Raw genomic sequence first — 26,195 nt, 5'->3', positions numbered from 1 at the left:
TTATAAATACCATAATTCTTTTTCCTCTGTATTGGGTCGTCACTGACAAAAGGAAATTTATAGTCAAACTCCCTAAATCTTCTGAATGTACCATTTATTCAGAAATTTTCATCTATAAGCATGAGTAAGAATCAATAAAAAGTAATTTTGGAGTTTCAGTACATCTAAGAAATGCAAAAGAAAATAATGGCCTTGGAACACTAGAGTATTTTGCAACTGTCAAAACCATCCCATATATTAGATGAAGTCCCCATAGTATGAGGTCTTCAAAAATGGTCAAAGCTTGAGAAGGCTTTGAAAGAGCTGAAGAGAATATCCAAAGTGATTCAACTAAGACTCTAGAGTAATTCATATTAGAACCACATAGGTGAGGGCCTAATTTATGGCAAAGCCCCTTAACCTGTATCTCAAGTATGAGCCTACAGGGTAGAAAGCCCTGTCCAAGATGCTATGTGAAAAGAAAGATGAACAAACTGTGGAGCTTGCCAGTAGGAGATGACTGTTTTATAAAACAAAACCTTCAGTGCAAGAGCGGCTTGCATACCATAGTCAGTCACCTTGAGGCAAGTAGTTAGAGATTAGAGAGACGTGGGTAAAACGAACACAGTGAATCACATCAGCTTTCTATAAGCAATAACTCAGATAGTCTGAGTAGGAAAACCATCAACCCATTTCAGATGAAACTCAGACAATTTGGTCAGGGTGTAAAACCAAAAACCACTGTTCAGTTAATTTAACAGACACCTCATTTCATATGTTTTGCTCCTACCAAGCATCATCTAGAAGGCGGCACTTGGTTTATTTGTTTTAAAATAATGAGTTAGATCAGACAGATAGGAAAACAAGAACAAAAACAAATAACCAAGCTGAATACAGAAATCACATAAACTGTAAAGTAAAGTAAAGGAGAAAAAAAGAACACGAGAAGATTGAATTAGATGATTCCTAAAGGTCCTTTTCCATTAAAAAATCCCTTAATTATATATTTAGAAATCAAAAATTAGTGAAAAGGAATTCAGACTATCTAAACACCACAGATAAATCCGGGTTTGCAAATGGAATAATGTCTTTGAGAACACTTCTATTTAAAGTTCTATTTAAATTATTTCCATTCAAAAATTGTAAGTACTTACATCCTAAATTCAGTCAGGTTTGAAGATGAGTAATTTGTAGTAGTTTCCACTTGAATCTTTTACATAAACAACACATGCTTACTTCCACAAACTGACATTTCTTTCCTGGGATTACTTAGGTTACTGTTACTAAAACCATTCAAAATGTAATGCTATCTTTAGGCCAGTTACATTATTTTATCATGTTTGGTACTGTCTTTGGAAAATTATCTTAATCCATATATTGGACCCAAAATTTCCTTTTTTCACATGATACATGGTGGGTAGGTGTCAGGAAAGAATTTCTCTAAGAAATACAAATGGAAGCAGACATTGTTTGCACCTTATAATTAAGGCTACATTTTGAAAGGTGAATTACCTTTAAATATCTCTAGATATAGCCCCTTATGTCAAAACCCTACATTTCTGTTAACTTAGCATTGTTCAGCTGTCTAACCAAGAAGTGAAATGAAAATCAACCTTTCTCTGCCATCTAATTCTAGAAGTTTCTATTGTAATTTGGCAAAATTGTAGCCGAAATGCTCCAATGCTGAATGCTAAAATAGTATTTCTTATGGGTTTATTATGAGGCAAAGTCAGTCAGGAAAACTGCAAGATTATTTTGAACTAAACTAAAACCTAATTTCTGTGAATTATATTCATTGATGCTAACTTGGGTTTTTCATGGCAAAATATCACTACTGTTTCTATATGCTGCTTACATACAGTTACGTTTTACTGAGCACACAATATAAAATATTTTGAATAATATATTAATCCCAGTACCTTTAGAAGAAATCGTTATGAAACATAATTTGATTCTCCAGAAACATCCACTAAAAAGAACGTTTAGCACCGTACATGTAAAATCTTATTATCATTATTGAAAATACTGTACTTAACATAGTAGGCATTCCAAATCATAGAATTTTAGAACGGAAAAATACCTTAGAGATCATATAGTCCAGAATAGCAAAGACACAGCACACACTCCCTGCCATTCATCTTTCCTAAACCCAAGGCAGACAGCACCAATCAATTTCAACTCTCTCTTCTGCTGAGCCTAGCTGTGGCCTCAAATGCTTATCCATATAGCACTCTGGGCTGCCCCTGCCAATTAGCCACCATTGGCACAGAAGATGAAATATATTTGCTTACTGTACTCCAGTGTAGCATCCTCAATATACAAATAAAGAAACTGAAGTAATAAGAATATAAGTAATTCCCATCTTACTATTCCATTAGTTTTGCAGTAGAGCCAGAATTAAAACAGATTTTAAGCTTCTGTGTAGCTGCATCTTGTTGCCTTAAAGAAGATTTTTTAATAGTAAGAGACAGGCGACTTTAAATTAGAATATTTTTAATTGAAAAAACTCATTGCCTTATTTTCATTGCATTGCAGCTGCTGATTCTCATATACATAATATGTTGTTATTTTTTCTTCTGCCATTTTTTGTAAGCCAAAAATACTCCCTGAGAAAAGAACATTCGTACTCCATGTTTTAAATACATATATATTATTGAAGAAGTTACAGTTTCTGACAAATAAACTTTAAGAATTCATAATGTCAGTCTGTCCTGGAAACAGCTTTTCTTATCTTACACATCTCAGGTTTTTCTTTCTACTGACCAAAAATTTCTGGGGCTATCCACCTCCACATGAGGATATTCTGATTTGTTATGCCTGAAAAGTCTATAACCCACCTTTATGCTACATCAGTCACTTTATCCTCACTCAGACAGAGCTGTAATTCTCTTCCAAAGACTTTGGTTTGGTGCCAGCGAGGTGGCGCTTGGGCTCTGGCTACCATTTTCTTCCCTTATGTCCTTTTCCACCTTCCTATTCTGCTCCCCAAACATGACACTACTCCAGCCTCTATAGTTTTTAAGCAAGGGAAGAAATTGTTTGCTTCCCTTACCATCAGTCATCCATCCATTCAATAAATATTTACCCTGTACCTATTATGTGCCAGGTGCTGTTCTAGGTGCTAGGATTCAACAGTCAACAAAGTAAAAAACCTGACATCAACTCAGCAAGTTGACATTCTCATCTACATTTTAGCAAGTAAATATACAGCAAGTCAAATGTTGATTGGGGCTTGGGGAAAAATAAAAAGGTCGGGTGTGCAGGGACTGATGGATGAGTCTCTTCTATGTAGGTTGATCAGGGAAGACTTACAGAAAGCCTCATATTTTATCAGAGACTTCTCTGATCAAATAAAGTTTTTTTAAAAAGGAAAGAAAAAGTAAAACAAAACCCCAAAACCAGGCTGTTTATATCTGGGTAAACAGCCTCCAGGCAAAGAAGTTAATACTATATTAAAAGCCATGAGAATGAAAGAACAATAGGAAACTGCACTCTAAACTTTAAAGGTCAGGACAGTGGGGAGAGACTAAGGGGAACTCTCTAGTGATGGAGGTGACCAAGATGAACCGGCATCCTAGAAATCAGTTAAACAGAGTCTTTGAAGAATGATGACATGCCTAACTATGTGAAATGATACTGAGAGGTGGAGTAAGACAAGAACAGAGAATTGACCATTCCATTTATTCACATGAAAGTCAGGCATTCTTTACTTTTTTTTCCTTTTTTCTTTTTTTTTTTCTTTTTTTTTTTTTTAGATGGAGTTTTGCTCTTGTTGCCCAGGCTGGAGTGCAATGGTGCAATCTCAGCTCACCCCAACCTCCACCTCCCGGGTTCAAGTGATTCTCCTGCCTCAGCCTCCCAAGTAGCTGGGATTACAAGCATGCATCACCACGCCCAGGTAACTTTTTGTATTTTTAGTAGAGACAGGGTTTCTCCATGTTGGTCAGGCTGGTCTCGAACTGCTCAGGGAGGACCTCAGGTGGTCCACCCGCCTCTGCCTCCCAAAGTGCGGGGATTACAGGCGAGAACCACTGCGCCCGGCGAAAGTCATGCATTGTTTATGAGAGTTGTTTCAAGGTCAACAAGTGTGTTCAAAGACGAAAAGGGACAAATGGTCTATAGCATGTATAGAACAGCCCTTCCTGGGACTTTAAGTCTAAAAAAGAGCAGATAAATGTGGTAAAGGGAAATCTGCAGGTGTGGGGGGTGGTGATTGTAATTTGATTTTAAGATGAGACAAAGCTTGTATATTTGTTCAGAAAGCTTATATATTTGTTCATTGCAAAGATCTGGTAAAAAAGAAAAAACAAGGAGGAAATGATGAAGCAAGAGAAAAGAGATATGCTGGAGTAATGACCTTAGTTAGGTCAGAGGGATAGAGACTTAAGAGCAAATAGTAGGGGTTGGAGGGTGGGCGAGTGGAGGGTGTTGCCATAGCTGGACACACATTTCCTCCACAGGGAAGGAGGAAGGCAGACTGCATGTGCGCAGATGCGGAGGGTTGAAGGATATGAAGACAAAAAGACAGGAAATTCTCTTCTGATTATTTCTCTTCTGTGAAATAAACAAAATTATAGCTTTAAATGAATAGAAGGAAGGAGGAAGTGTTGAAGACTTGAGGAGAAAAGAGATCCTCTCCTCTCCTGTCTGCTAAGCAACCTGAATCAACTCCCTCCTTGCTCACATTAACAGAAAAGGGTAGGGAACTCTCCTCTCTTAGCTAATTATACACACCACTGCTTCCTTATATAATCAAAGGCTGACTGTATGTTTCAGAAAGATTGGCAAAGGGTTAGCTTATTAGTTTCACCTTGAAGATAGTTTTCAAAAATCACTCCGCACACAAATATAAGTTCTCTCTCCCTCCTCATCCCCAACTACTTCCTAATTATAACTGCATTATTTTAGTGCCTTTTCTGACTTTACTCAGGACACAAGTATCTCCTTAAAAGAAATACAGAGTTCCTCACGAATGCATTCACATGGGAATCGAGAGGAAAGGAAAGTTACTCACTGACCGTTAGTCCTTTCAATGCATATTCTCTAAACATCATCTTTATCTCTTTGGTCCCTCAAAGGCTACTTATTTAAAGTTGTGAACTGATAACTATGCCATAGAACTTTAAAATCTTATATTGAGAAAATGTAAGTGATATTGTGATATAAAACCTGCAGCAATCAGATGAGTAATTGTGATTTTCATAGTGTTATATTGGGAAGTTAATGTAAACCAGTTCACATCCAGGCTGTTTCCAGCACTCAAATGAAGCCCTTCTCTGTTCATCTGGGGACAAGGAGTGGAAAAAGAAGTAGGCTTGAAGGAGCTGTCTTGAGATGCTTCTGAAACTTTAACTTACCTCTCCTACAGGTGAAATATTTGACCTAGCTAGATATTATAGGAAGGCTTTTCTGACCAGTGTACTCCAGGGATAAAAGCCTATTGGAGTAGGGAGTCATTCTCGGCTTATGGCAACACAGTCCTCTCATAGGAAGAATAAAAAAATAATTCTGCTGATATCAGTTGCACACTGGACGCTAGGGTTGGAAGATCTTAGAGAATCAGAGGGTCCTTTTTGCCGAACCTTTCTTAGGATGAGTCTTCCATATCTGTGATTTATTTGGCATTCATGACTGTGAATGACTCATCAGCCTGAGTGCCTAAAACCTAGCTGACAATTACTCAAGGAGTGGGAGTTTTGATAGTCTGAAAGCATCCAGATGAGGGCAGAGGGGAAAGCAAAGGGCACCGTAGGGAGGAACTGGCAGAGCTTGTGACCTTTGGTGGCAGGATTCGAGGGAACATAGAGACAGGAGTGCAGAGAGGAAAAATAAATGCAGATTAAAACAGAACAAAAAGGGATAAGAGGAGCCACAGAAAATAAAATTAAGAGCAAAACAAGGAAGATGGGATTGAAATAATAAGAAAAAAATAGCCTAGATCTTCCCTTCCCATTAAATGACAAAATTAATGTTTATTTGATTAGATAACTAAATGTAAAAAATTAGAAAAAATAATATATTTTTCAATATCTCTATATGACATATTTTAAACTCAAATAATATAATAAGTCACCCAAAAGATTGACCTATTTACTTAAAGTAAATGTAAAATGTATAACATTCAGAAAAAAGAGCAAAATAGGAAAAGAAATAGTTCCTTTTTGTTATCCTTCTCTTCTACCTTTCCCTTCTTTTCCTGAATAATTCAGTACAAAAACTAACAAATAGGTCCAGGCAAGGTAGATGACAGCACGAGGGTACAGGTGATCTGCTGGGCCAATGAGAAGTTGGGGCATTGATGGGTGAAAAGGGCTTCTTCTCAGAAGCAGAAAGGGTGTGGGGGCAGTGGGAACAGCCTAGCTAGAAGAAGTGTCTGAGCTCCAGTGGGAGAGAAGTTCATGGCATATGAGGGAGCAGCCTGATAAAAGATACTAAAGCCTGAGCAGTTAGGGAGACAAGGTCCAGAGGATAGGAAGGGAAAGATGATGAGATGGCAGATTGCTTACCCACAGTGACAGTGAACAAATAATTACGTTGAGAATAAAGGGAACCAGGTTTCTCACTCTAGAGAAAAGACTAACAATTACAGAAAAGAAAAAACTAAAAGGAACCTATGGTGGTGGATATGAATTAAATATATCTATCTATCCATCTCTGTGTATACATATGTATTGTATGAACTCTTTGATTTAATAATATACAGATAATTGTAGAAATACAGTTTCATTTTGTTTGTGTATATGTATGTATATTACCCACCTCTGTCTACTGAGAACCCTGAGAGCAGTTATACCCCCCAAACCAATGCACACACCTATACCTAGATAGTGTTTCATGAAGTGACAAGAAGAATTCATACTAAAATATTTATAGTGACTGTTTAGGTTGTTAAAAGTATGGACAATTTGTTATTCTTTGCTATTTTAAAATATTCTTTAATAAGCCTTTTATATTTTTACAAAGATAAGAAATACTTTTTAAAGTTATAAAAATTTTTTAAAAGGAAGAAAGGTAAAGGCACTGTGGCCTATATCCCCAAAACCCTTTCACAGCCCTCTTGGTCTTTGCCCTCCCTACTGTAGCAGCTAGAAACAAAAACATCCCATTTTCCAGCTTCCTTTGAAGCTGGTAGTGGCCAGATGTCAGAGTTCAGGTCATAAGGAGTAGGCGGAAGTCCCTAGAGATTTTCAATATAAACGCAAAGCTTACTAAGAAAAAGGCTTTTCTCTCTTGCATGTCCCTGCCTGAAAAACATACAGTATTCTCTTGTATAGGTTCAGCAGCCATCCTGTGACTCTGATTCAATAAGCATGAGGACAAAAACCTACACATTAAAGATACCAGAGTGGGAACATAGAAAGAAACTCGGTCCCTGATGAACTCCTTGAGCTGCCCAGGTAGCTCTGGAATCCTTGCCCACGAACTTCTTGTTTCATGATATCAATCAGCCCCCCAGAGTTTGAACTGTTATTAATAGCAGGATTCTGTAAGATAAAGAAGAGTGGGAAAGTATAACAGAAAGAAAGCATATAAATCAGGAGGTGTGTACCAAAGGATTCCATGGCCACCAAGGGGAGGCTCAGCATAACAGTGTTTATGTTGTCACTACAGAATTACAAACATAACTTGAACCTAGTGATAAAAAGGGCACATTTTTCTAAAAACCACTTCTTCCTGTTAGTAAGAACTACCTAACTCTCCTACAATATGGCATTTATTTCACTTATACATACAACTTATCTCTTACAAATACAAATTTAGTCTCCCTATATCTATTAACTATAACCACTATGTCCTAAATTCTATAATATTCCTGAGCCCATGGAATATGTTAGCAAATACTATGGATGTAGGCTTATTCCTTGCTTCTCAAATCTTCCTGTTTATAACATCAAGGATATGGAATTCCAGGCCAGAACAGGTTTGGGGAATGTGGAACCTGTATATTTAAGTGTTCGCGGACAAACACATATGTGAGGTTTCATCTTTTGTCTTGGACATAACCCAAAGTGATCAAAGTGAACAAAATTTTATTCAAATCTTATATATTAGCTAAAAACATGTATACATCAACACTGTCTGCAAGAAGAAATTGGCAATATAAGTATTTGGCAAAGAACTAGTACCTAGAATATATAACGAATTACTACAAATCAATAAAAAATCAAAAGTATAAAAACCCAACAAAAAGATGGACCCAAGATGAATAAACGTAACCAAAGAGGATATCTAAATAACAAAAATGATGTGGTCTGGCTGTGTCCCCGCCCAATTCTCGTCTCAAATTGTAATCGCCATACGTCAAGGGAGGGACCAGGTGGCAGTTGATTGAATCATGGGGGCAGTTCCACGATGCTTCTCTCGTGATAGTGAGCGAGTTCTTACAAGGTCCGACAGTTTCATAAGTGGTGATTTCCCCTGCTCTGCTCTCTCCCCTGCTGCCTTGTGAAGAAGGTGCCTGCTTCCCCTTCTGCCATGATTGTAAGTTTTCTGAGGCCTTCCCAGGCATGCAGAACTGTGAGTCACCTGAACTTCTTTTCCTTCATAAATTACCCAGTCTCAGGGAAGTTATTGATAGCAGTGTGAAAACAGACCAATACACAAACATTATGAAAATTATTCCCTAGGGAAATGCGAATTAAAATCACGATCAGAATGACCAAAATCAAAAAGATGGAAAATTTTGTCAAGAATGTAGAGTAACCAAACTTCGAATACTGTACACTGCTAGTATATGTGGAAATCACACAACCACTTTGGAAAATTATATCCTTTAAAGGTAAACATATGCAAATCTACAGCAACTTTGCTTTTAGACACATGTTCATGAAAAGACAGAGTTTTATGTCATATCACATCTATTTGTAATAGTCAAAAACTGCAAACTACCCAAATGCTAAGAAAGGGCAGAAGAAGCTAAGAAGGGAAGAATAAACAAAATGTGGCATATTCACACAATGAACACTACGTAGCAGTGAGAACGAACAGTTTACAATTATACACAAAAGTGTTGTTAAATCTCCCACACGTGTGTGAGAGAAGCCAGCCACAAAATAATACTCACGTCTGTAAATTTCAGAAACAGGTGAAACTAACCTCTTCCGTTGGAAGTCAAGACAGGGCTTCCTCTTGGTGAAAGGAGGTAGAGAAAGACTGGAAAGGTACACCGGGGGTTTTCAGGGCTGTTGGTAATATTCTATTTCTTGATGGAGTATTGGTTGTCATCAGCATAAATTCACCATCTCTACACGGATTTTTTTTCTCTCTGTACATTGCACTTCAATAAATAGATATGAAAGTTAAAAATGCATATGAATTTTGCCTTCTTGTTCATAATTTATCCATGGTTATTTTTATTTTTATTTTTTTATTTATTTATTTTTGAGACAGAGTCTTGCTGTGTCACCCAGGCTGGAGTGTAGTGGCACAATCTCGGCTCACTGCAACCTCCGCCTCCCGGGTTCAAGCAATTCTCTGCCTCAGCTTCCTGAGTAGCTGGGATTACAGGCACCTGCCACCACGCCCGGCTAATTTTGTATTTTTAGTGGAGACGGGGTTTCACCATGTTGGCCAGGCTGGTCTTGAACTCCTGACCTTGTAACCGTCCCACCTTGGCCTCCCAAGGTGCTGGGATTACAAGCGTGAGCTACCATGCCTGGCCCCATGGTTATTATTTTCAAATCAGGTGTTCTTTTTTTCTTCAAGGTAATCAAGAAAACATTGGTATTACAGAGAAGCCAGGTTTATATATTGACCTCTGTACCACTTAGCGACAACCACATATTCCCTGAAGTATCTGTTTCTCAATTAGAGGAGCATGGAAAGAAGTTCACATTCCTCACCATCAGATTAAAAGCCAAGTTCACATTCCTTACCCTCAGAGCCAGCACAGCACACATTGTATTCTCTTCAGCCTTATTTTCATTACCCTTACAGTCAATATTTGATCAATGTCAAAATATTTAATATTTGTTATAGATGTCCCATTGTGTCATGTCGCCAAATCTTTGCTTTGCATTTAACTTACTGGAAAGCCCTCACCCACCCACCCTCATTCTTTTCCTGAAAAACTACAAGTAAGACTTTATCATCTAGCCCAAATATCACCTCTATGAACATTCCTTTGACCTCCCCAGATATAAGGAATCCTCACTCTATGTTTATTATATAGTGGTTTATATATGTGCATACTAACATGGTAATGTACATTAACATATATATGTGTATGTATATATATATATACATCTACTAGTATTTATCAGTAGAGTTACAATTATTTTATAGTGATTTCTCCCACTAAACCTTGACTATTTGAGGATAAGATTCTTTTTCATCTTTTATATCTATTGTTTGGAGCCTAAGACATAGTGATTGCTCAATAAAAATATTCATTTGAATAAATTAAAAGGTGGTAGTCAAGTTGGTTTTCAGTATTGCTAGCTACTCTGTACAGTAACTGTTCACTCATAACAGAAGTTTCCGGGGCTAGTACCTTTGGAAATCTGGCATACCACATACTCCAAGCATTTTCCTGCAACAATAAAAAAGTGTGGAGCCCTCACTAGTGTATCATGTTCTCAGATGTCATGTCAGCAGGTGGTATGACACTTCCATAAACTAAGGCAAACCTTAGTGTTACACTCCAGCTATCAACCATACCCTCTATGCCTCCATTAACTCCCACAACCACCACCAAGAGCAGTTTTTTTGTGTTAAAAAAAAAAGTGACTCAGCTGATATGAGAAGGCAGAATAGTTTAATGGTAAAGTGTGCACTTTGAAGTCAGATGGATCTGAGACCATGTTCTGATTTTGTCTTTCTATTCCCAGAATATAAGCCCTTTGAGTTCAGAGATGTTTGTCTTTTGATTCTGCTGCTATATGGCTAGCACTTAGACCAGGCCTTGGCTATGATGGGCACTTAATAATTATCTGCTGAGTGAATCTATCAGATTGGCACCTTCAAGAGTTGATAATCACACCTCGCTTCCATGTAACAAACACCTGGCATTTCCTGACCAGTGATGTTAAAATTGCTTAGCAATTTGGACCCCTTAAAAAGAGAGAACGTGAACATGTGGAAAAATATATAGCTCTGTGTCACCAACAAAATCTAGTATAAATAGTGTCAACACACATCTATATATTGGACAATTTCCAAGTTAAAAATGGAGAAATATACAATAAATATGTGGTCTGGTTTTCAGAATAGCTTTTCCAAATTTGCAAAAACTGAAACAAGGGTTCCATTTTTCTTCACCAGAAGCTTCATCACATGGAGAGAATAATGAACAACATAATACTAATTAAAATATTTATCTAGTCATGCCCATGTGGAGAGGTGCAGAGAGCATCAGGCTTGGAATCAGATGGACCTAAATTTTAATCTAGCTCCAGCACTTATTAGTAAGAGTGACCTTGGAAAAGCTCTACCTGCAAAGAGAAGATAATTATATACCTCATGCAATTTTTACAAGAGATAAAATAGATAAGGCATTTCAAGTTTTAGTATACAGTCCAGTATAGACCAAGTTTTTAAACAAATATTAGATCTTATTACTCATTGATACATATTAGAGTTTTACTTTGCTTTAATTTTTTTTCATATTTTTAGAGAAAAATCATTAGTATCCGTATTTCCAGGATTTTCTTAATCTGTTGATATAAAAAAACAGAAGCTTATTTCATTGATGGGATCAAACTTGTATATGAGATCATCATCCAATCTTCATCTATTATGTTTGAGCAAAATTATTTTTCCAAAGTGATCCACCTTTAATCCAGTCATAAAGAGTTAGCTGTTCCCAATTTTAATTGACAAATCTAATTACTGTGATGAGTTTATTTATAGTCACTATTCAATATCTATTGATAGTTTCTTGACCTTGAAGAATATCATCCAATTAACATGGCAATATGTGTTAATGGATTTTTAAATTACTTCACACTGGATAAAAGGTAAAAGAATAAAGGGAAATTCACTTTCAGAAAGAAGAATCACAATTTATGAAAATAAGCCCTATATATCTGTTACTGATTATGCAACACTAAGGGTTTTCTTTGTGTTCCTTTAATATTATGTGGACCGGGGGTTATGTCGTCGATGTGGCGGTACATATTTTTTGAATTCTTTCAAGGAAACAGTTCCTAAATTCAGGCAACATAATGTCTGCCCAATTCCAAGAAGAGGGGTGGGTATTTTGGGAGAATTTGTTAAATTTTGGTTCATTCTTACTGAATGTACAGTTGGTAGGTGATTGGTTGATAGAAATCACCAACCCCCTAAAACACATGATGGACTGAAAAGCATTCTTAGAAAATTGAAGAGGATTGATGGAGGCCAAGCGGTGCTCCTTGGGGAGGCAACAATTACCTTCCTGTTGCTGCTCTCCCTGCTGCCCAGACAGGCTCCCCTCCTATTCTCTGTATTTATTTCAGTTTGTGTTTTAGGTCTAACTTCAGACACAGACATGGAATCATAAACTATCAAAGCTGTAAGGAAGCCTAGATATTATTTACCCAATCTCCCATTTGTAGGGAAAACAAAAGTAAAAGCAAACAAACAAAAAATGCTGAGAAATTGAGAGGTAAAGTGACATTTTTTGATAAAGTAATTCATACTTTTGTCTACTTCTCTGTCCTCCTCCTGATTACTTCATAAGCCTCTCTGAGACAGGTGCCTTACTTTAGTGTGTATTACGGACTGAATTGTGTCCCCCATCTCTGAAAAAAAGTAATATGTTGAAGTTCTAACTCCCAATACCTTATAATGTGACTATTTAGAGATAGAACCTTTAAAGTGGTAATTAAGTTTACATAAGGTCATGAGGGTAGGCCCTAATCCAATATGACAGGCGTCCTCATAAGAGATACCAGGGATGTCTATGTATGAAGAAAAGGCCATGTGAGCACACAGTGAGATCGCAGTCACCTGCAGGTGAAGGAGAGAGGCCTCAGGAGCAACTAAATCTGCTGACATCTAGATTTTAACTTCTAGCCTCCAGTACTGTGAGAAATAAATTTCTGCTGAAGCCCCATTCTGTGGTATTTTGTCATAGCAGCCCTAACAAACCAATGTAAGGGTGTTCGTATTTGCAGCAGCTTCTATAGTCACGGGCACACAGTAGGTACTCAATTTACAAAGGAAGGACAAGGTAGACTAAAGGAAGAAAGGAGGGTGGGGTGGAGGGAGAGAGAGAGAGGAAAGGAGGAGGAGGGAGTACCTTACGGACTAAAATTAGCAGCTGCGGGATAAAACCCCAATGTATCTAGACCCTTTCTACTGCACCACATACTAGGGAGTCTTTTCTCAATTCTAAAAGCTGGTTAACACTTGGTTTCACATATCCCTTGCATATACTTTCCATCTTTTATGTTTATTTGTTACTATGCACCTGCAGGACAGTAATTTCATTGTGCATGGATCCCAAATCTACATGTTTGAAACCAGCAGTTGTATCAGAAGAGAGAAAAACAGACTTAACACCTGTGAAATTTCTATTTTGCCTCAAGCAGTGTATTAAGAAATATTTTATGTTGAACAGGATCACTTAGCCAGACTACATCTTAAGAATTTGCACAGTTACCACAAATTATTTTACTCTGATATGTAATCTTTTAAAAATAGGCATATGGAAGAATGAGGAGGGTATTTAAAGGTTTGCTCTTTGTTTAAATGTGATGTTTTTAAGACTGAATGTATAAGAAGGGAAATTGTGCCTCTGGAGTTTAGAAAATACTCATTTTCCTGGAATAAGATAAATTGGAATGGACTACTACATTGAGAACTACCTAGTACAGTGAAGTGTAGCAAACTGGTACTCAGTGAGGCTCACTGGATATGAAGCTGATGTGGTCAAATGCATTCAAGCACAGTTCTGAAATTGTTCTCTATTATTCTGAAAGATGCCAACTTAATAACCTATTTAAAACTACATTTTTAATGCATTACTTTTTCCATCTGGAGAAAGGGTTAGGGGAGGCTGCACTCAAGGCTAGTGGAGACAAAAGGACAACAGAAGGCCTTGCCTGGGATTTGGAAAGCCAAACCATTAAATGGCTAGCAATCACATGAATGTGGTCATCTGTCCATTCTATCTTTAAGGCATCACTGGCCCATCCGTTAATCCTTATTGCATCTGTGACCCAGTGGATCCATAAGTGCCTACTTAAAGGAAAATAAGCCCTCTAATGCTGTTACCCAAATCTTCTGATATAATTATGGTCTGGCAATTCTGTTACTGTTGCAGTTATATCAATCTTACGTCTCACCCTGTCCCCCAAATCCATTAAACAATTCAAAGAAAAAAAAAAACAGTTTGTATGTGGCTGTTCATATGTGTTGGTGTGTATTTCTCAGTATGTCTGTGTGCATGTGTATGCATCTTTGTGTCTGTCTTGAAGACAAGGGACAGAGACAAAAAAGAAGACATGATTGGCCCTTCCATTAAAATATTATTAGACTTGTTTGTGCATTCTTTGCATTTCAACCTCAAAAGTCACCAAAACCATCACAAATTACTCTTGTTGAAAACTGATAATGTTTGCTTTGCTACTGAACCTGTTATCTGTAAAAACTGCAGTTTGATTTTTACCCATTTAACCTTCCTACCTTCCCTAAAATACCTCACCCTACCTCTTCCTGCCTCCAAAATCCATCTACTCTCTGAAACTCAAGAAAATTCCTTTCATCAGCAGAGGTTTCCTGTTCAAGTGTGCCTTGTGCTACAGCCTGCATTGTATACAACCTCATGTTTACAAACCTGGCAGAAAACATGAGTAAGTATAAATGCCTAGTATCTACATATATTTCTCATTTTTCTCACACCTGATGTAGACGTGAGTATAAGAGATCATTTTTCTCCCTACCGTTACAAGAGAAAAAAACCAGGGAAGCAGGATGATAAATGGCAGCTGACACTCAATGCTTGTGTGGGAAACAAGAGGGAATGGTGGGGACTGTGGCAAACTGAAAAGCTATGCCAATTCTAAAGTGAGCAGAATCTACTCAGCTGTAGACAGTGTTTTCTCCTAAGAATATGGGCAAAGGATATCCAAATCTGAATTGTCAAGAGAAGCACAAATCTGGATGTTAATGTAAAAATCCCTCAGTTTTTAAGTACTGATAACTAACAAAAATTAAAACCAAAAAAAATAGCAGCTTTTCTGAACAACATGAAGGCAAGCAGACAGCGGTCTAACCCCCTAAGAAACAGATTTATCCCAATCCATCATTTTTCTATCTCTGGAATGTACATTCATTTGACACGTACCACTTTACATCTTCTCTTATTATTGTGTAAAAAGCAGGATTGTGTAGCATATATACTTAGCAGCCGAACTGTCTGGGTATGAATTTTACTCCACTATTCACTAGCTGTGTGGTCTTGGGCAAGTTGCCTAACCTCTCTATACCTCGGTTTCCTTATTTGTAAAATACAGATAATAATAGGGTGGTTATGAAGGTCAAAGGAGGTCCTATTAATAAAGTAATCATAATCATTTGAAGCACAGGGTAATTACTCAATATAGGATGGTTGTTATTAAATGTAACATTGTATTATAATTTGGTACATTTCTTTAACACCTCCTCCCCCAGTAAACTGTAAATGCCTTTAAGGTATCTTTTTATACAATGTAACCTTTAACATAGTTTCTTTTTCAAGAAGGAGCTCAGTTAGTATCTTTTTTCTAAGCCTGAAATGTAAAAATCTTAAAAGGATATTTAAAGAAATTGACTGGAAATCAAGGTCACGCTACTGCTTGTCCTTGCCTTTGTTCTATATATTTAAATCTACTGTAAGGCCAGCACATTGCACCAGTCCATGTCAATTTGTTCTATGATCAGCTATAATGAATGTTTTCCAAATCCCAGATGTATAATTTCCTCTTTGATATATTCTATCCAGTCTGCAGTACAACAGACAGGAACTATTCATGTCCTTTTCTTTTCTCCTTTAAAAGACTAGGAGAGAGTTAGGGTTAGATAGAACAGTAGGTACATGTAGGGCAGCCTTGTGTGGCTGGAGCCCCTGGGTCTTTCTCACCTGCCTTTACTTAAATTTACAGAGGTTACATCACAAAAACCTGACAGGGTGCTTGTAAAAATGGAGCCATTATTATCCTCATTCTTTTCTTCTGCTACAACCCTTGTTCTCTTTGAAAATAAAGAGTAGGTTCTAGAAAGGGAGTGCTACAAAATGGAACCCCCATATTTCACAGCATGAAATTCAGAATTCTGAGACCGATAACACAAATAGTTTTACACTATAGACTAGGATAATGACTGTACCTCAGAACTTTGGAAGGTAGCCTGTAAGCATATAAAGTTAAAGGCATGTCTAAGTCCAATCTAAACTTCTCTCTTCCTCAAATTGTATTTAAAATGTTGAACATAACCAACACAAACCATCTGTCATGAAGCAACCAAAACCTTTCTTCCAAGTCTTAATGGGTTCAAAGTCGCTACAACGGAATGGGAACAGGAAAAGTGAAAGTATGGAACCGTTTAAAACATGCTGATGTTAACATCAGGTTTTTCAGAGGGGATTTTAAAGTTTAAAACAATAGTCATAGATCCTTTGCCACCTGGTTGTGTAGGGCACATGGATTATATGAAAGGGTTTGGGGTGGGAGAAAATGTGTAAAGGATGGAATTTAGAAACTTGGGGTTTTGGAAGAAGCAAAGTCAATCACCAAAGCTTAATGAGGCATTATATAAATCACAAAGAGAAACCTGTCTTGAATATTTGACTTGAACAAAGGTGAAGTTTGGGAGAAATTAACCATATCACAATCTAAAGTGCTCATTATTCTCTTCAAATAAATATTCACTGATTGTCTACTTCGTGCCAGGAACTGGGCTTGACTTTGAAGAGGAAAATGCAAATGAGACCCTGTATCTGCCCTGGAGGAGCCATTGAATCTAGCACCTGTGTATGTGTGTGTTAGGAGTAAGCTTAACAAAACAGAAACAAAGCTGAAATAAAGTAATAAGAATGGAAAGGTAAAGTCAAAGGAGAGGTTGGTCAGTTACAAAGCAAAGAAGGAGTGAAAAGAGTAAGAAATGCTTCATGTGCGTTAACCCTTGAACTGAGCAGGTGTTACTAGGCAGATGGCAACTGAAGAGCACCACTTCATAAAATTAATTACTTGAAATGCTTGTTTTGCTTCTCTTCTCACAAATTCCAAAGGCTGTGCCTATGACATTACAGGGAAAATTGTTTATGCTTTTGCATATTTCCAGGTAAGTTGCAGTGATGATTTTCTTTATGTTCTAAAAGTCACGCTAGTTTTTAACGGAAATAATAGACAATAATTTGCAAAACATATTCAGTAATAATACTAACAACCTAGCTCTCTGGTAAACTCTATGGACCCTAAACCCAGAAAATATAAATAAAAGATGGAAGAAAACAGACTTAAAAAGATTCAAATTCAAATTCAGATAGCCTTAAAAAGACTCAAAAAGATTTGGTTTCCACATCAGTTAAATAAGCAAAACAATGACTTCATTTCTGGGTTGTGGGATGGAATTAATATTTATATAATATATTACATATATTAAACCTAATAGGCATTCAAAAATTGGGAGCCATTGTTTCTATTTGATTAGCCTAGATTTTTTTTTTCTCTCCTGTCATCTTTCCTTGGCATCTTATAATAGGATAGATTTCATTTATCATAACGTATATATGTGTTGTTTTGCCTAACTAAAGAGGATGGACAAAAATCACTCTTTAAAGCACATTCCTAAATGATCCACATCCACTGAAGGATAATGTAGGGAGATAAAGTGAAACAGGAATCTTTCTGCCACTTATATGTCATTAGGAATTTCAAATGAAACCAAAATATTACCACCAAAATATATATAAAGAGCCTGTTAGAGAGGTGGGGGCATCCATGGAGAGTAAATCAAAGGAGAGAATTTGTAGAGCACTGGTATTTTCTCCTTTCCCTTCTGCTCTCCTTGTGAAAGCAGGTAAACATCTTTCAGTCATCTCATTATACAGCTGGCTGTTTGCTGAGCACCAGGACCTGCAAATAACTGAGAATAGGGAAAAGATTGTTCTCCTCAACTTCTCTCTGAGCAGAGTCTCTGTGGTAGGGCTCTTGGGTTTTCTAAGGGTCTAGATCATTTTGCAGAAGTCATTTCAGGCAGGGGGAGGTAGTCACTCCAGCAACCCACACAGAGACCATCCATTAGGGGTTGTGAGAAGTAAGAGGAAGATAGAATTGTTGAAGCTAGGAGGCTGCAGAGAGAATACCCTCTAGGCACCATAGCCCATCTCAAGTTTCACACCAGGGAGCCATCATTTGGAGACTAGAGATCAGGTGCACCAAGTTTTACCAAGCAACCAGTGTTAGATGGAGAAGAGGCAATGCCCAACCATAGAAGTACCCTAAATTCCACACAAAGAACATGCAATCTTTCATTTGAGCAGCCAGTCCTTACCTATATACCCCAGACTTCAGCAAGCACAGGTGAAAGAAAATGCACCTCTACTAAAAACAGACATCGACTATAATAAGTATTTATTGTGATTCAAATATCATAAGTACAGAAACAACAAATAATGCTGATAAGATATTGGAAAGAATTGAACACTAGGTGTCTGTATGTTGCTGAGTTGACACTGTTTAGTATGCAGCTTTTACAATTATTTCACAGTTGTGTATGGAGGAGTGCAGAAGGAAGGCGCATGGATGGAGGGAACAGAATCAAAAACTAGACAGTCAGCTATCACTGAATTGAAGAAATCTCATCTAACACAGCAGGTTTTGTCTGGTACTGGAGCACCTTCCAATTGAATTTTTTTAAAAATCTAAGAAAATGTTTTTGGGGTCCTAAATCAATCAATGATTCAATGCTCTTCCTAGGAAAAAAACAATTGTTTTATTATACCTAAACCTTGTATCTACTCCAGTAGAACCATCATAAGGTTTAAGCTGAACCCTGTTGATTTTTAACTGAAAGCTACTCAATCTTGACTGGCAGGATTGTTTATTCCAACGTACTGCTGATAATTATTAACTTTAATAATAGCAATGATTTTTAGTACATAATGTGTTTTTCTTCTGGGAAACTCAAAACAACTTCACATTTACTATGTTATTTGTTCACAGGCATTCCCTGTTAAGACCTAAAAAGAACAGGAAACATATTGATTGTGCCATAGAGAGAGACCAAGTGAGGTTAAGCATTAGTTCAAGGTCACAGGGCTAGTCTGTGGCATACCCATGATAGATATTGCTAAGGGTAATTACACAAACTAGAGTTGTGTTAACCCCAGTTACAACAGATTTTATTAAGGCCCATGTCTGAAGCAGAGAGACTGGATCTACTTGCCAGAGTCATGCAGTGTTTGCCCTGGGTATCCATCAATCACTCTTTCTAAAAGAGCCTTAAATCAGCCCATCGGTCCTTGTGTCATTTAACTTTCTTCAAATTGCTGCCTTCTGTGTTAGCATCAGATGTTTTGGCCAAGACAATGGGCAACTTTTCTCCCCAAGATTCCAACTCCAAGTAGTTATCTGACAATAAAGTATTTCTTCAATCAAAGGAAATTTTTAAAATCATAATATTGGAGGCCACAAAGATCCCATGGTATGTGATTTTTGTAAAATTACTAACACTACTTTAATCTAAAATATATTGTCAAGTTGGCATCTAATTGACTAATACACATGGATTTTTTGCCCTTTTTAATTTGACCCTACTTTCCCTCATACCTCTTCTATACACACTAACCATTTCAGATGTTTGTTTTTGGCTAATACTATTGGTTTACTGGTGCTATTACTAAAATCTTAATTCAACATGTCTTTGTTTCCAGTGCTTGCCCGTTATTTACCAAAATCTATACTTTCAACTCAATGATTTTGCCACTTGCTTCATTCTTATTTCTATAACTAAATTATGGAAAATTTTGGCCAAGAGTTGAATTTTCTAAAACACAGCACAGCTTCTTTGAATACAAATTTTAGCAAAAAATACTGTGGCAAGTTTGTGAAAGAGTTTTCTTCTAATTACAATGGGCTCTAAAAATAAAATGACTGCTGCTTTATTTGTTAAAAAGACAAATTCCTTTTAAACGCTAGCCATATAAATGACTTGGTTTTCTCTATAAAAAATACAGGAAGTTCCCAAGTTTTCCTGGGGGTTTATCATGCATCTCCTTATAGATATCTCTCCTCACTTTGTGGTGGCTTTAGTATAAGGTAAAGAGGAAAACTGAAGTCTGTGAAGTCCCATCTTCCACTGACACAAATTAAGAACCAACAAAACACCATGCACCATTATGAGTTGTGATAATTGGGAATTTCACTCTCTGGAGTGATATCATCAGCCAAGTCATATTTAGTAATGTTAAGCAGGTCAAGGAACAGTGTCACATTCTAGCTTACTCAATGGAGAGCTGACTTTATCTCCTCATATATTATTCCCTATAAAATTTCTAAAATCTGTATTTCTTCTGAGTTATATAAGGAGAAGCAGCATACAGGGAAGATCGTTAGAGTTCCATGTTCTAATTCTGGTTCATCCTTCACTCACTAAGCATCAGTTTCTTTTTCAGCACAATGGGGACAATAATACCCATCCCATCTCTCTTGGAGAGCTGTAAGAATAAAAAGAGATAATGTAAAAGTGCTTCATCTGCCACAAAGAACCACTCAAACACTTAGCACATATACCACAATTTTTTTTTCATTGCACTCTAAGTAGGAGTACATTTACTCTCTTTTCTAAAAGAGTGAACAGCACTTTTCAAACCCTAATAAATGTCAAGGTTATAAAGGTACAATACCATTTGTAAAGTTCAGCTTAAAGGTAAACAGGGCAGCTTATTAGCATCCACAAGAACTGCAAGTTAATTTTAACCTAATAAATATACTGAAAATACCCATAAGAAGATAGTTCATCATACCAAAGAAACATTTTTTTTAGATTAATATTACACTCTACTTGACATACTCTACTTGGTTTCTTGAGCATGCTGCTAGTTTACTCTTCTTGCAATCTTTTATGATACCACTATCTTCAGCAATAGAATCTGAGACACAAATGAGCTTTGAGCTTAGCCTAGATTCAAATCCCTCCTACCTATGTATGAGCTCTATAACTTTGGACAAAGTATATAACCTTCCTATGCCTCAGTTTCTTTAACTGTGTGGTATAGAAAATAATAAAGCTTACTTCATAAGGATGATGTGCAGATTAAATGAAATAATGCATAGAAACACTTAGCACAGTGTTTGATGTATAGTAACATGACACAAATGTTAGCTAGTAATATTGATGATGATTGATTGATAATTACAAAATAATAGAAAATATTTGTACCTTAGAAATCTTCATAATCACTTTAATAAGGCACAACTTAATATATAAGTATCAGCTATTGCAGAAGAGAATAAGATGGTTCAAGGTAGGGAAATATAAACAGGACAATTCTTTATCATCAGTTTGTTACGAATAGACATTATTGGTTACAATAATTTCCTACATGTCTTTTTCCTTTTAGTTGTCCAGTATAATTGTCTAGTTTGACAGAATTCTCAGAAACTTCCAAGCCTTAAAATAGGATTTTGAGGTGCTGTACATAACCAAGAAAGATATAAAATATATAAAATAAAGTTTAGGACAGCTAGAAGTTGGAAACACATTTACAATTGTATATGACAAGTTGCACAAGGCTTTTGAGCACAATGCCTGCATTCTAAGTTACAAGTGATAACAGCCACAATTCAGGCAACAGAAGGTATCTATTTTTCATGATTCACAGGCTTTAAGTCATGTAAAAACATGGTATTTCCTCCTAGGAGCAACATTACCATAGCCAGTCACATAACTCCACCTCCAGTGGAGATAATAAACAACCAGTGTGTTTGGAGATTAGTATTCTGCTCCTTCTTTAGAAAATAAAAAGGAATAAAAATTGTTCCCTAAATGTCCAGGTCTAGAAAAAGTACTCATTTGATAAACAATGTGTACCCTGAGAAAAAAATAACCTTGTGTGCTTACAATTGAAATAGCCACAGAAAAAAATTATAGGAAGCATATTTCAGCAATCCTGAATTTCTCTCAGTTCCTAGAAACTTATTTCCTCTTTTAATTTGCAGCCTTTCCGCTTGCTGCTCCCTCTATCTGTAACACTTGTTCATCTGTAGACAACTGCTATTTTCACCAGGTTAACTTCTCTTCACCATTGATTTTGTGGCTTAAATGGCACTTCTCCTGGCAAAACTTCTCACACTTCCTATGTCTGGATAAGGTACCCTTACTAAATACTCACACAATACCTTGTACTTTCCCTGCAATGGTACTTTTTCACAGTATGTCTTACCCATTTACTTACCTATATCCCCCACTAGATAATAAGCCCAGTGAAGACAGGAGTCATGCCTATACTATTTTCATTGCATACTAAGCATTTCCCATGGGGCCTGGCACTTTATAGGAACTTTATAAGAAAATATTCCTGTTTAATACGTATTGGGGGGGAAAAAAAGAATGCTTTCAAATTTTCGTGCGCCTTCCAAATTACAGTTAATAATTATATGTTTTATAATTAATTTCCTCTTTAAAAATAATTATATAATAGTTCATGTTTTGTAGTATGGTCTTCTTTGTGGTTTTAGATTTTTCAATGCCTAAAATCAAGAATTCATTTAGTAAATACTTAAAATAAGCCATAAGAGTTAACTTCAATTTTTCTCTTTGTCAAGGAAGTAAACTCTTAAAAACTTCCAAGAGCACCTCAACCATTTGTGCATTCTCAGATACCACAGGAGCCACACTCTGGATGAAAGTCATAAAATGCATGATATGATGAAAGGATAAATGGACTGAGAGGCAGACAAATGTTCCGACTCTGATCCGCTCAGTCAAAACCTGGCTTCTGGCTTTTGTAACCTACCTAAGAAAGCCAATTAACTTATCCAGTTTCTTCATGTGCAGAGTTATAAGATTATATGAGGCAACTTCTAAGACCATTTCCTTTTCTTCAGCAAATGAGAGTGAAAGAATCATAAGAGCTTTTGTTCCAATATGGCACTGCTACTTGACTGGGATGCTCCCATTTCTCCAACCAGGATCACCAGTGGTAAATGGAAGAATAAAAGGATTGCATTTACAGTTACAAGCATTTGTAGAATTCAGAGTTAGTAAAAATAATAGAATAATGATGTGAAAGCTTTGTAGTTTTATAGACACATATTTGTATTTGCAGTTTTATTGAGCCACCAAGTAATAAGCTTTTTAACTGTAATTTGTATAATGGGATGCAATAACTGCTTCCAGCCTCTAGAGTTCTCCCGGATCTATTACTTCTTTCAGTGCTCAAAACTGAGTTCTGCATGAGACCAGTAGGTTTTAGCTTACAATGTTATGCAAAGATTCTTTCCTCAGTTTAGCTCGATCTTATTTGTAGGTTATCATAAATCCAAACAAGAAAGTATGTAAAGACCAGATCTATCTTGATGATCACATTGGACTGGCTTTTCTAGTAACTGTGACTATTGGTCTTATCCTGTTCGGTGATATTCCATGATAAATGTGAGGCTCCTCCTATGTAGATGGGAGAAATTCATTTCCTAATTAGGAAACAAAAATGGAGCATCTCAGCATTTCCTCAGTGAGCCTTCACTTATCTTGGAGTACCGTTACAGCCCAGAGCAATTTACTCATTTTGGAGGAAGTGTAGGAAGGACTAACATTATAGGAAGTCAAAAAGTATGGCAAGGACGCCTGAAAAATACCCCCTCATCAAAAATCTCATCCGCACACCTGCCACAGAGACCAAAACCTCACATAATAGAGTTAAGTTAAAGGGCTTCTTTTCTAGTGAAATTTTATAGTTTTGTAATAGGTTCATTTGCCCAATGCACAGCAAATCAATATACTGAGACATCGGGAATTGGTGCAGAGAAAATGTTTACTACCCGTAGGACAGCCGAAAAAGAAGATGGAAAGAAACCTCAAATGTACCTCCTTGAGGAGTTTAGGAGTAGAGACTTTAAGGGATAATTTGGAGAAGGCTGAGGTGTGGGGATTGCTGATTGGTTGAATAGTGCAGGATGAAGTCATGGGATGAGGAGATGAATAAACCACATTCTCAGGCTTGTTCAGTTCCTCTGTGGCGTGAAGGGGCTGGGTGTGGGGGGCAGGAGGGGAGTCTAAACTGATTAGTATCAGCTGTTCTGCTGGAATTCAGGACCTGAGGAAGATCTTAAGTAATTCTTAAACCAAAAGCCTTATGATTCTAATGTCAGTGGTCCTATCTATAGAAACAATGGGGATGCAAATCAACTCTTAAACAAAAGCCTTATGAGTCTAAGATCAGAAATCCTATCTATAAGAACAATGGGAATGCAAATAGCTACTATCTAGTGCTAGCTGACATCAAATTACAAGGAAGGGGACCACAGTGCAGCCTGGTCAATTCTTAATTATAACTATATTTCTGCCCAGAATCTGGCATATGATCCTTGTTAACCCTGTGAGAACACTTTCAATTTGACAATATTTAAATGGTAATTAAAGGAACACATTTTAGCCACTTCTCATCATTAATATAGCAACATAAATGAGTAAATCAAAAAAGATGCAGTCGCTTGGCAAGGTTCCATTGACTAGAACACTGAATAATAAAGTTTGGAAAGATGGAGAAGGAAGGAGGCAAAACAAACAAACTACCAGAATAGGGTTGCCTACTGTGAAGGGAAGATCAAGGTTTGGATATCTAAGAAGGAAAATAAGAGCTAAAGCATAATGGATACTGAAGGGGCATGGGGAAATGTCTACTTTCTGATGTTGGTAGTGTCTGAAGAAATAGTCTGAGCCTAAAAGTAGCATTCAGTGCATTCATTTATTTGACAATTTATTAAGTTCCTAATATGTGCCAAGACACTGTGTTAGACACTTAGAACCCAGCGAGAATGAGAAACTCCTAATAGGGAGACAGTATACATAAAATGTGCAAATTCAGGAACAGAAGCATACGCAAAATGCAGAGGTGGCCCAAAGGAGATTATAGCCAAATCGCTGTGGAGTTTCAGTGAGGATGTTGGAAAAAGGGTTTTCTGAAAAAAGTGACATTTTATATAGGTAATTTAAAAAATAAACTAAAACCCATGACCAATTAAGAGCCTTTCAAGACTTGCTCTAAAAGAAGGCTGGTTTGGAACTGATCTTCTGCCAACCACAAGTGCTTCAGAAGCTTATTGTTGACATGGGTAAAAGGGAGTGTGTATGGGCAGGAAAGATACTGGAACTTTGATGTGATCTGAGACGTCTGAAGCCTTTAAAAGAGGTAACAAATTAAAACCAACAGTCCCAATTTCCTGATATCTTTTCTCTGTCTGCTAATTTGGAATGCCCAATCCTTACAAATTCCATCATCATCATTACCATCAGATATTTATGAGATCCCATGTAGTGTCTTATATGGCCTTAGGGTAAAAAGTATGTTCCCAAGGGCACCTCTTTCATATCAACAGATTCAGACAGTGTCATCATACAAGATGGAACCACAATTCCCTGGGGGCCACCAGTGTAGCCTTCATATAATCAAATCTCCAGGGAGTTGTATTTTGTTCCATTCAGGGAGAAGATTTACAAAGCAATGCCTCTGGAGTTCTAATGTTTTACATAGATTTTTAAGGAAACTGCTTGATGACTTGTTTTTACAGTCTTCTCTGACTTGGCCTCCATAGGATTCAGACACGAGCCCAAGAAGGAGATATACAAATGATTGAAAACATGTTGCGGTTGGTTCTGCTATAACATACTCATTCTTCATTTTTCCTCAGGACAACTTCTTCTAAAAGATGTCTCAGTACACAGAAAAAAGGCCCACCCCACAAGTTTTGCAAATTACATCATGTTTGTATCTCATCTAGAACCCTTTCCATACTTGTAACGTTGTGCAGAGATGTAGAATAGCATGGTTCAATAATTCAGTATAATTAGAATATAAAATGATTGACGTCTGAGCATGAAGATGGGGAGGGGAGGCAGGAACAGGAGACAGAATCACTTAACTCAAAAGGGCTTATTCATGAATGTTAAACACCTTACACTTAACTTGAGGACAATGAGAAGCAATTTATACTATTTATAAATAAAATTGGATTCAGAGGATAGTTTGGGATGGGGAAAAGGGGAAATTAAAACAAGAGAACCTATTATCTTCCACTTGTCTTGCTAATGGA

The sequence above is a fragment of the Colobus angolensis genome, unplaced genomic scaffold (genome assembly GCF_000951035.1).
Source record: "Colobus angolensis palliatus isolate OR3802 unplaced genomic scaffold, Cang.pa_1.0 Scaffold504, whole genome shotgun sequence".
Classification (NCBI taxonomy): Eukaryota; Metazoa; Chordata; class Mammalia; order Primates; family Cercopithecidae; genus Colobus; species Colobus angolensis.
This window is presented reverse-complemented; position numbering follows the sequence as displayed.